Source organism: Petaurus breviceps, unplaced genomic scaffold, assembly GCF_028583685.1.
Source record: "Petaurus breviceps papuanus isolate PSGF00001 unplaced genomic scaffold, PetGlider_PUasm1.0 99, whole genome shotgun sequence".
In the NCBI taxonomy this organism is placed as follows: Eukaryota; Metazoa; Chordata; class Mammalia; order Diprotodontia; family Petauridae; genus Petaurus; species Petaurus breviceps.
Window position 1 is genome coordinate 6,481,227 of NW_027187465.1, and position 12,157 is coordinate 6,493,383.

The following is a 12,157-nucleotide window of genomic DNA, read 5'->3' on the forward strand; positions in this document are numbered from 1 at the left end:
GGAAGGGAAGGGAAGGGAAGGGAAGGGAAGGGAGAGGAAGAATGTCTCCACATGAGATAGAATGGGAAGATATTTACTAAGTAGCTGCTTTATATCCAGAACTGTGCTAAGCACTGGGAATGAAGGAGAAAAAAATCATCTCTGTTCTTAAAGAGCTCATAATCAAATAGGGGGAGGATAGCAAATAAGAAGAGTTGAGCTACAGGGCAATTGGAAAGGTCCAGTGGTACAGTCCTGAGTGCACAGCACCAAGTTTAATGGCAAGACCAAGGGGGTTTATGGCACACTATTGAAAAGAGGAGATCCTGTCAGGATCTGGGTGGGTGGGGTTGGGCTGAATCCACTGGCAGAGGGAGCTTCACAACAGTGGTCTCTAGGGGAGCAAATTTTAAGGTGAAGTGGTAGGACAGATGTTTGAGGGGGTCTCATGGTAGTGCTGGTGGACACCGCCCTCCAGAGCCATGTGGTAGTCTCTAAGTAGATGGAACTTGGGTTGATGGGACTGGCAAGGGGCAAAATGTGAAGTCCTGAGATATGTGTATCAAGATATAGGACACTATTCTCAAGAAATCATAGAAACAAAAAAGGAAAATTTTGTAATATTTCTTTAAATAATTTTTTTATTTTAATATGTTGATACTTTGATGGACCTATTTTCACTGAGGGAACTCCTTTCTGTAATGCAAGTTGCAACACATCTATACATACATGCATACATACATACATACGTACATGATCCTATGCAACTTTTATCCCTTCCTTCCCATAACTCCTAACCCCTCAGGGAGGGGATGGAGTCTGCCTTACATGTTAGGATCTTTCTCTAGTTCTCCTGACCTTATATGGGAAGCAAAGAAGTACATAGATGTCCATCAGTTATCCCTCTTTCTTACTAAATGACTTGTCCCTTCCTTTCTCTCTAGCTCTCTCTCTCTCTCTCTCTCTCTCTCTCTCTCCCTCTCTCTCCATCCTTGATGCCACTTGCATGATTCTTTTTCATTTATAATATGCTATAGCTTGCTCCCACTACTTATAAATCTCTGGTGACCTGGATTTTAATGCTTCAGAGACTACAGCATACCATGACTTAAGTCCCACAGCGACATGGAAAGAATATTATTGTCAAAAAGATGGGTTTCTATTTCATGGAAAATATACTTGATATCATTTAAAGTTATTATTAGATTTCCAAATGCAATCCAGTCCACTTTATCCCTCCTGGTCAATTCTGAATTTAGTTCAGTGTCCATTTACAATGTCTGCCTAAGATATGATTGAATGATTGACCAACTTTATGGATTGTCTATCTAATTTCATGTCAGAGTACATTCAATAAACATTCTTCATCCACTTCATTTCCCCTGTGTGGATAGTTAAGCCAAACTCTTTGCAGTGGTTATGTATCTCATTTAGGAGAGTCTGCAGAATTGTAGGGCATGACACAACTAGTAGAATGGTTCTTGCAAACAGGACCATTTAGAGGGTCTCTCACTATATGATCAATCAATAAATTCAGGGGATCAAAAAAAGGCTAAAAATAGTACTTACTTCTAAGTAGCTCATGGTCTAATGTGTGAGATAACACGCAAACATGAAAATAATACATTATTGTTAAAAAGATAAGTCTGTTTTAGGGAAAAGATACTTGGGGTCACTTAAAGTAGTTCTTGGTTTCCCAAAGGCAATCTAGCACACTTTCTTCAATTCTACTATGTACAAACAAAATATAGACAAGATAAATTAGAGATGATCAGCAGAGGATAGGTACTAGTGTCAAGGGGATAGAAAAGTTCCTCCTAGAAGTTTGAGTTCTTAGCTAGGACTTAAAGGAAGCCATAAAAAGGAGATGAGGAAAGAGAATATTCCAGACAAAAGGACCAGTCAGTGAAAATTCCCAGAGTCTATTTTTGGAGTGTCTTTGGGAAGGAATAAGGAGGCCCTAGCACAGACTCTGTTATAAAGTTTTAAATAACTTTGCAAAGTTGCAAAAGTTTAAAATAACAATATTAGTGGAAAGTAAAGATGTGTACTAGAAAGTACATGAATTACTAGACTAGAGATCTGAATTCCAGATCCTATTCTACCACTGACCGAGTCAGTGACCTTGAATAAGTAGACATTCTTATCAGTTATTTTGACAAAGGTTTAAGTGGAATGCTTATCAAGTCCGCAGATGGCAGGAAGATAGTAGGATCAAGTAACACAAGAAATAAGATCATATAAATAAAACACTTTGCTATTATCATTACATAATCAAGACTGGAAGAGAATTGATGAAGCTACAAGTATGGGTCAAATCTATTAGAAATGAATTTTTTTAAGGTTTTTTTTTTTTGGAGGGCAATTGGGGTTAAGTAACTTGCCCAAGGTCACACAGCTAGCTTTTTTCGTTTGTTTGTTTATGTGTGTGTTAAGTGTCTGAGGCTGGATCCGAACTCAGGTCCTACTGACTCCAGGGCCAGCTCTCTTAGAAATGAATTTTAAAAGGGAAAATGTAAAGTCCTACACTTTGGGTCCAAAAAATCAATAGCACAATGATGGAGGTGGTATAGCTAGACAACAGTTCAAAAGGGAAAGACCCAAAGATATGTATGTGAGTCAATGTCATTTCACAACAAAAAACTTCTGTGATCTTTGATTGCATCAATAGAGGCATAGTGTCTAGAACTAAGGAGGTGACAGTCCCTCTGCATACTGTTCAGGACACTTTCAAAGTATTATGTTTGGTAGGGTGGCTAGTTGGCACAGTGAATAGAGCAATGGCCCTGGAGTCAGGAGGACCTGAGTTCAAATCTGGCCTCAGACACTTAACAAAAAAAAAAAAAACTATCCAAGTGACCTTGGGCAGGTCACTTACCCCAATTGACCTCCAAAAAGGAAAAAACAAAAAAAATTATGTTTGGCTCTGGGAGTCATAGTGTAGGAAAGACATTGAACTGGATGGCATTCAGAGAAAGGTGAACAGGATGCTGAAAGAGAGTTGAGGTCATAAGCCCATGAAGATAGTACGTGACACTGGGGATCTTTATCCTAGAGAAGACTTGAGGTGTAGGAGGAGTGGGAAGGGGAAATCATGATAAGTGTGTTCAAGTATTTGAATCAAGAGGTGGGTGCATCTTACTCCCTTCCTCAAAAATCTTCAATAGTTCCCTAGTGCCTGTAGGATAAAACCCAAACTCTTCCCCTTACCTAGTACAGTGTCTTATATGTAGTAGGTGCTTAATAAATGTTGATTAGGTTGGGTTGAATTTAAAGTCATTCTCAGCATGATTCCCATGTACATCCCGGGATATTTTATTTTACTCCCTTTCTCATACCATACTATCAAACCATTCCCTGAACTATAACATTTAGAAAACCTAGTTTCTTTCAGGCTCAGCTTAGGCATCACCTCCTGTATGATGTTTCCCCTGGTCCCCTCACCTGGTAGTATATCTTTTCCAAGTTCACCTTAGATATTCTCACTTTTTCTTCATGTCCCTCATGACCAACATGGTTCCTATCATATAATAAATGGCTAATAAATGCTGGTTTACTAATTGAACACAGATTTTTGGAGTAGAAAAGGGCTGAAATAAAGAATGAATGAATGCTCCCAAAACTGTGATCATCTCCCACACTTCCTGATAGAATTGACCTACCCCATAGTCCTGAGGACTTGCAGGTCTTTACTATGAGGATAGACATCCACCCCAAAAGAACACAGAAAAGCCAGACACCTATTGAGTCAGACATTCAAAGCTAGGTACAAACACAAGAAATGTCTTGGGATTCATTTAAAAAATTAGACACACCTTTGGCACTAAATACATAATAGAAGGAAATTCCAGCAAAGGATCCCAACAACCACTTTCAGAATCAAGCTTTGGGAAGGCTTTGAGGAACTTCATTCCTGTGACCAGAAGGCAGAAAAGAGCAAAGTCTCTGTCTCCCTCCCCACACACCCCCAACTGATCATGTCACCATTGATAATGAACAGTAAAAACAACGCATCCTTCTGGGAGCTAAGAGAAGAGAAGCTAAACCTATGTCAGAACCTCTTAAAGACTCCACAAATAACAAAAAGTGCTTCTATCGCTTAGCACAGAGCCTATCAGGTGCTTACTAGCTGAGTAAACTTGAAAAAGTCACTTAACCTTTGTTTACCTCAGTTTCTTCAACTGAAAATGGTAACAATAATAGCACCTACCTCCCAGAGGTGAGGATCAAATGAAATAATATTTGCAAAGGATTTGATATGGTACCACTTAATAAATGTTAGCTATTATTATTATTATATTACTACTAATAATAAATAATTAACTGACCAAAAGCTTTTGAGGAGATATCATTGTGCTTTGGTCCTTACTTTGTCTTTTCAGTGAATAATCCTAGGTAAAATGTTCATTGATATTAGTTGGTTTATTGGCATTAGGGAGACATTAATTGGTTATGGATATGAGAGAAACATACGCAATGGCGGCTCCTGACCAATAACAGTACAATCAGTTCTACTACAACTTGACATACTTATTACCAAAAAAACACAGCACTCTGCAAAATTACAGATAAAATCCATGAAGCTCATGGGGGCAATGGGGTTAGGGGCATAATACTCAAAAAAAAATCGTTAATGACAATCGACAATACAAAAAAGATAAAAACCTAATAAAACGGTAACACAGTTTTATACATGTTCAATGATTAAGAAATGCATAAATACTATGATAAATAGAGGCCGCCTCTGATGGTACTTGGCCTGCATCCTGGCAAGTAGGGCAAGCCTGAAACTCCTGACCTTAGAGCTGAAGCCAAAGTCCGTGGGGAGAAGGGAAAGGGATGAGGACGAGGGTAGGGGTAGTTTGACACACAATAACTTTATCTTGACCTAAAACCTGTTTGTGGAAGTGGGTGTGGGAAGGGTTATAGCTTATGAATTCTAATGAAGTGTTATTTCCTGAATTCTGGAAGTTTCTTGAGAATGAAATTGTGCAAAGGCGAACTTAAAATTGGAATTATGCCCCAAATGTCCCCTGATACATCAGTTTCATTGGAATAAATGTGTGCTTCCAAAACACACATTATAGCAATATTGTAACAGAATTCATGTCCCAACACCTCAGTTACCCCCAAGAATCCTGAGGAGAGAAGGAATCATCAGCCCTCTGGAGCTCCAGCTGCCTGTGGGAGTGTGATGTGGGCAAAGTAGCCCTGGAGAAGAAAACCTAATGTCTCCAAAACCAAATTGGGAAAAAACAGAAATAAAGGGGGTGACTAGTAAGTATGACAAAGGAACTTCACTTTTCAACAGTCTTGGCTTTTTCAACATGAGAAGCTCCCCAGGTGCCATTCTGTACTTGTTGACAGATAACTGTTTGACTTCAAGGCTAGAAGATGGACTGGTCACCAGGGAGGATGGGCAGAGAGCCCGGAGTCCCAGCAGGGTCTAGTCAAGGGAAGATCAATCAGGAATGGAAATATAGAGATACAGAAATGCCAATGTTGGTCAACAGGGAAATAGGATTCAATTAAAGCATAGTTTTTCAGGAATGGATAAACACCATCCATTGTGTAAGGTGAAGATTCAAGGTCCTTGACAGAGGGGAGCCAGACCTCACTCTGCCCCTTCCTCCAATTTGCAGGCTTTTTTACTAAGCATAAGACCATGTGAACTTTTGCAAGACAGTTGAGGGGGGGGGGGGGAGGGCAGGGAATTAAGCTTCTTATTTTATTATTTTAAGAGACAATAAGACCACAAGAAAGTCAGCATAATTTAATAGGAAAGCTATTGAACCTGGAGTTAGAGAGTTGGAGTCAAATTCTTGCTCTCTCATTCCCTAGCTGTGTGACCTTGGACAAGTCCTCTAAGTCTTCAGAGGCTCAGTTCATTCTTCTGCAAAATGAGGGAGTTAGACTAGATGGACGAAAAGATTCGCCAACCTCTAGGGATGGATGTTTCTCACTCCTCACTGACAGAATGTGGGAAGATTTGGGAGCCCTGGATCCTAAACCCACGACCTTCACTGACACCCATGTGCCTTCTGACAGGTCACCTGATGCCTCTGAGTGGCAACGTCCTTCTCTGCAAAATGGGGGACTTGAACTAGAGGTTCCCTTCTGACTACTGTTCTATGTACCCCCAGACCTGATATCCCCTCTTCAGAGGCTCCCCCCCAGCTCTGACATCCCCTGTTCTAAGGCCCCTCCCAGCTCTGACATCCCCTGTTCTAAGGCCCCTCCTAGGACTGACATTCTTTAAGTTTATTATTCTAATTCTCCTGTGTAGACAAGCGGTCCAATAGCCCCCTGAGGCTCAAGGCCCCAGGGCCTTGTTTCTAGCTCCTTACCCCTCATCCTAGCCTAGCCCCCAGAAACACTCTGACCTCAAAATTGGCCTCCTGGTCCCCTCTGCCATTGCTCCTCAGTACCCCTTTACACAGTAGCAGCTTCAGCCTTCCTCCTTCCCACAGTCTCCCTCCCTTCCACACCCCGCCAATCACATACACACCCTCTCCCTCCCTACCACCCCATTCTCCTCGTACAAAGGGTTGCCAAGGTAACCGTATCTCATAGTTTCCTCTTTGTCTGGCCTGACGTGATGAAATTCATGAGCAGAGTCTGGGTCTGCTGACCCCTAGTGACCCCTCGGGGCAGCCTTCTCAATCTCCTTTCTCCCCTCCCCCCAGCTCCTCAGAGCTCAGCAAGACACCAGCCCTGCCTGCCCCCTCCCAGCCACTGCCAGCCAGCCACTCGCTAATGAGCCAGGAGACTCCAGACCAGCTGGCTGGCTCCAGGTGGGACCGTCCCAGGAGCAGAGGTCCTTTATTTCCCTCCCACCTTCACAGCAATCCAAAGCAGTACTTAAGTCACTTGAAGAAGAGGAAGCTTGCAGCTGCTAGGGCTATGCTAAGATTGCCGGGGTTGGGCTCAGGAGGCCTGGACAGGTGCTTAGTGTCCTAGGTCTAGACCAGAAGGGACTGCAGGGGTCATTAACTCAGCTCCTTCATTGTGTGGACAAAAAACCTGAGACACAGAGAATCCAAGAGACTGGAAATCCAAGATGACACAGGTGATTTCACAGGTAACTGAAAGAAGCAACATTTGAACTCAGAGTCCTAATCCAGGACTCTTTACCATTATGCCCCTCTGCTTCCTAAATTCAAATCCACAAGTCAAGTCTGTGCCTTTTAACAAGGTCACCTCATCCGTTTGGGACTTGTCTCATCCGTGAAATGAGGATAATAAAATTTGCATCACCTTCACAGGGTTGGAGGTGCTAGGTGGCTCAGTGGATAAAGCCGTTGGGATCAGGAAGACCTGAGTTTAAATTTGACCTCAGGCACTTACTAGTTGTATGATCCTGGGCAAGTCACTTAACCTCTATTTGTCTTAATCAACTCAAGAAAGAAATGGCAAACTACTCCAGTATCTTTGCCAAGAAAACCCCGTGGATAGTATGGTCCATAGGGTCACAAAGAGTTGGACATAGCTAAGTAATACAGGGTTGGCCTGAGTAAAGAACTCTGTGGACCAAAGGTTATAAAATATGGCAGTAGTCCATGTTGGAGGGGCTGTGACAAGACAGGCTCACTCATATGCTGTAGATGGAACTATAATTGTTGGTCTGACCATTCTAGGAAAGTATTTGGAATTAGGTTAAGAAATTGACTAAAGTGGACACACTGACTCAGAGATCCCACTACCAGACAGATATCCCAAGGAGTTCAATAACAAACAGAAAGATTCCATATAGCCCAAAATAATCATTGCAGCACATTTTGTGATAGGACAGAAATGGAGATAAAATGGATGACCATCCACTGGTAAATGCGCACAGACATAACAATATTACTAAATCCCACCTTTTGCAAAAAAAAAATCTCTTTTAGTCTTCTTTAATCTTAGTACCTTCCCTCTGAGATTATCCTCCAATTCATTCTGTAATTATCATGTGTTGTTTCCACATAGTCTCCCCCATTAGACTGGGAGCCCACTGAGGGCAGGAACAGCACTTAATAAATGCTAGGTGATTAATTGAGTAATTGATTATTGTAGCACAAGAGACCATGGATATGAAGAATACCAAGAAGCTTAGGAAGCCTTAAATGAATTGATGCAGAGTGAAGTCAGCAGAACAAGAAAATTCTTACATACATGATGATTGCAACAATGTAAATGGAAAGGACAACAAAACCAAGCATTGTGAAGTTGTGATAACCAAAAAAAGAAGAAATAAGAAAATAGACCTGCCGCCCTTCTTGCAAAGGTCTGGGAGTAAATAGAGTTAGGGGATCTTGTCAGAGTCAGCAGGTATATTGCTTAATTCTAAGGAACTGCTTTTATTTCTCTTCTTCCTTTATTATTTCTGGTTATGGGGAAGGAACCACTAATTATGAAAGTGGGGTGATCAGGAATCAAGATGACATAAGTGCAGAAACTATCAAAATGCAATCCATTCTTATGGAAAGGATCCCTATATGTGACCTTTTAAGGGTAAGCTCTTTCCATAGGGCAGCTAGAGTCAGGAAGACTCACCTTCATGAGTTCAAATCTGACCCCAAACACTTACTAGCTATATGACCCTGGGCAAGTCACTTCACTCTGTTTGCCTCAGTTTCCTCTTCTATAGAATGAGTGGGAGAAGGAAATGGCAAACCACTCCAATATCTCTACCAAGAAACCCCCAAATGGGGTCATGAAAAATCAGACAAATTGAACATGACTAAACAACAACTTTTTTGTAGTAATTTTGAGTAATTTGTACACTTATAGCAATTTTGAGTAATTTGCCAATTTTTGTTGAGTAAATTCTTAGTCAATCAAGAAAAATTAAGCACTTACTATGTGCTATCCACTGAGTTCAAAGCTGGGGAAACAAAGAAAGGCCAAAGAAAAGGCCAAAAAAAAAAGAACAAAAAGCCCCTGTCCTCAAGAGGCTCCCAGTCTAACGGGGAAGAAAACAAGCAAATAAATATGTGCCAAGAAGCTCTATGCAGCATAAATACAAAATAATTAAAAGAAGGAAAGGGCTAGAATCCAGAGGGATTGGGAAAGGCTTCCTGTAGAAGGTGGGTTTTAGCTGGGACTTGAAGGAAGCTGGGATGAGGAGGGAGAGCATTCCAGGCCAGGGTCACAGCCAGGGAAAAGGCCTGGAGTCTGGAGTTAGGGATTCTGATAAGGAGACCAATGTCACTGGGTCAAAGTGTGGGGAAGGGGAAGAAGGGAGGATGTAAGGTATAAGAAGCCTGAAATGGGGGAAGGGCCACTCCAAGGATTCTATAGTTAATCCTGGAGGTGAGAGGGTGTCACTGAAGTTTATTGAGTGAGGGACAACATAGTCAGATTTGTGCTTTAGGAAGGTCACTTTCGGAGCTGAGTGAAGGTTAAAGTGGAGTGGGTAGAGGGTTGCTGCTCACAGTGAAAATTTAAGAATTGGCTCTCAGAACAGCAGAGCACACCCAGGTCACCACTAGCCCTCTGTGAAACCCCCGGTGAACCATGACCTCTCAGAACCTCATATTCCCTTCAGGAAAATGGGTGAGTTGGACAGACTATCTCTCAAACCCCTTCCTGAATCCAATCCACTAGTTCCAGTCTCAAATAAATCCCTAATTCACATCACGCCCCATCTCAGGGTTTCAGCTTATTCCTCATTTAAGTAAAATCTTGATCTTAGAAGTTCCCCTGGGCTCCCATGGGCCTGCCTTTACATTTCAGGCTCTTGCCTGTTCCCTGACCCAGTTGCTTCCTTTTCAAAACTGGGATTGGTCCCTTCACCTCCTTGGTCACTTAAATCTTTCTCTTTTCCCAGCCCAGGCCCTTAGAATAAGTTGTCTGGCATCCAATAAAGAGAGACAGAGAAAGGCAATTTCAGCCATTTCTTGGCTCACTTCTCCACAGTAAATACTGTTAATAGTAAACAAAAAAAGTCAGGACTTCACTGACCCAAAAAAAAGGCAAAGGAGGAAAAAAAATGCTCAAGTTGGGATCCAAACCCAAGAGGCAGCCCAGACCACATATTTCTCAACCGGAGACAGAAGCCCTAGGTGCTGGGGGAGAAGGAGGGGGAAGGAGGGTGGCAAACTGTATGTTCTCTCCCTTCAGATGAACTGGTCCTGAACAGCAGGAATCTGGGTAAATGTCATGAGAACAGAGGAATGTCCCTCAAGTGTCAGAGAATCATAAATTGTTAGAGATCCTGAAGCCCTTAAAAAGATAATTTTAGAACTAGTAGAGGTCTTAGAACAAGGAATGTCAGAGCTAGGAGGGCCTTAGAACAGGGAATGTCAGTGAGGAGGGACCTTAGAACAGGGAATGTCAGAGCTGGGAGGGCCTTAGAACAGGGAATGTCAGTGAGGAGGGACCTTAGAACAGGAAATGGCAAAACTGGGAGCAACCTTAGAACAGGGAATGTCAGAGCTAGAAGACTCTTTAGAACAGAGAATATCGGACCTGGGAGGGACCTTAGAATAGGAGTTGTCAGAGTTGGGAGGGTGCTCAGAATAGGGGATGGCAGACCTGGGAGGGGTCTTAGAGCAGGGAACAGCAGAACTGGGAGGGACTTTAGAACAGAGGATGTGGAGTTGGGAGGGGCCTTAGAACAGGGAATGGCAGAGCTGGGAGACACTTGAGAACAGAGAATGTCAGAGCTTAAAATTGAGAATGTCAGGGCTGGGAAGGGTCTTTGAATACCGACTATTAGAACAGGAAGGTCGAAGGAAAGGAGGAAAGAGGCCCAAAGGAACCCAAGGAAGAAGCCCAAGGTCAAATGTGAGTTGATCACAGAATTGATAGTCCAACTGGATTCCAAATTGATTCCCCGTCCATTGAACCACATCAGCCCTACCATAGGAGAGGGATTATCACAAACCGTTTCTTAGATAGCCAGAGTTTTGTTGCAGGACTAACATAATGGGAAATAATTCCAAAAGACCCCAGAATCCAGGACAACATCAGACCAGATCTATTAAGATGACCCTAATAAAAAACAGTGCAACATCTTACATTTGGGTTCAAAAAATCAATTTTGCCAGTACCTGATGAGGGAAGCATAGCCAGACTGCAATTTATCTGAAAAAGATAGTGGGGAACAGACCACAAGCTCACTGAGCCAACAGTATAATTTCTTAGAGACCAGGAAAGCTTCTGAAATCTTTGGCAGCAACAAAAGAAGCCTCTTGTGCAGGTCAGGAGAGCTAGAATGATGGGAGCGGGAACTCTGACCTGGTCAGCAACACCCAGAGTATTTCTGGCTCTGGGCACCATGTCTGAACAAAGTAGAGGCAGAGAAGGAAAGGATAAGCACTTATTAGGTTGAAGTAACTGAAGCTGCCAGAGGTAACATGATTTGCTCAGGTCACACAAGTGATTGAGTATCAAGTACTTGAGGCCAGATTTGAACTTAGGTCTTCCTGTCTCTAGGCCCATGGAACTATCCACTGCATCACCCGGCTGTCAAAAAGAGAAAATTGAGGAGGGCAGGATGGTCCTTTTGAAGGACTAAATCCCCATGGAATGGCAATTAAATGTGTTTGGTTTGGGGTTCCACTGCAGAGGGAAGCACCCGGAACAATCGTGGCAAGGGATGGAGGGAGGGGAGTGATGGAGGCAGATTTCCTTTCCAGGTTCAGAAACATCACCTTCCACTTGGAGACACACAAAAGTGAAATGTGCTGCCTTGGGAGATCAAGGATTCAAGCCAAGGTTGGACAAGCACACATGGGGAATGGAATTCTTGTATGGGTGAGACAAAATGGTCTCTGAGGTCTTTGCCAGATCTAAGAATCTGTGTTGGTGCAAGTCTATTAAAAAAAGGATTAGGGAGCAGTTAGGTGTCCCAGTGGATAGAATACCAGGCTTGAAGTCAAGAAGACCTGAGTTCAAATTTGGCCTCAGATACTTACTAGCTGTGTGACCATGGGCAAGTCACTTTACCCTTTTTGCCCCAGTTTCTTCATCGGTAAAATCAACTACAGAAGGAAATGGCAAACCACTCTAGTATCTTTGCCAAGAAAACACCAAATGGGCTCGTGAAGAGTCATAAACAACTGAAACAACTTAACAATAACAAATGAAAGTAAATAGCATTATGAGATTTAAAACTGAAAGGACGATGGAGGGAGGGACTGACAGATGGATGGATGGATGGATGGATGGATGGATGGATGGATGGATGGAT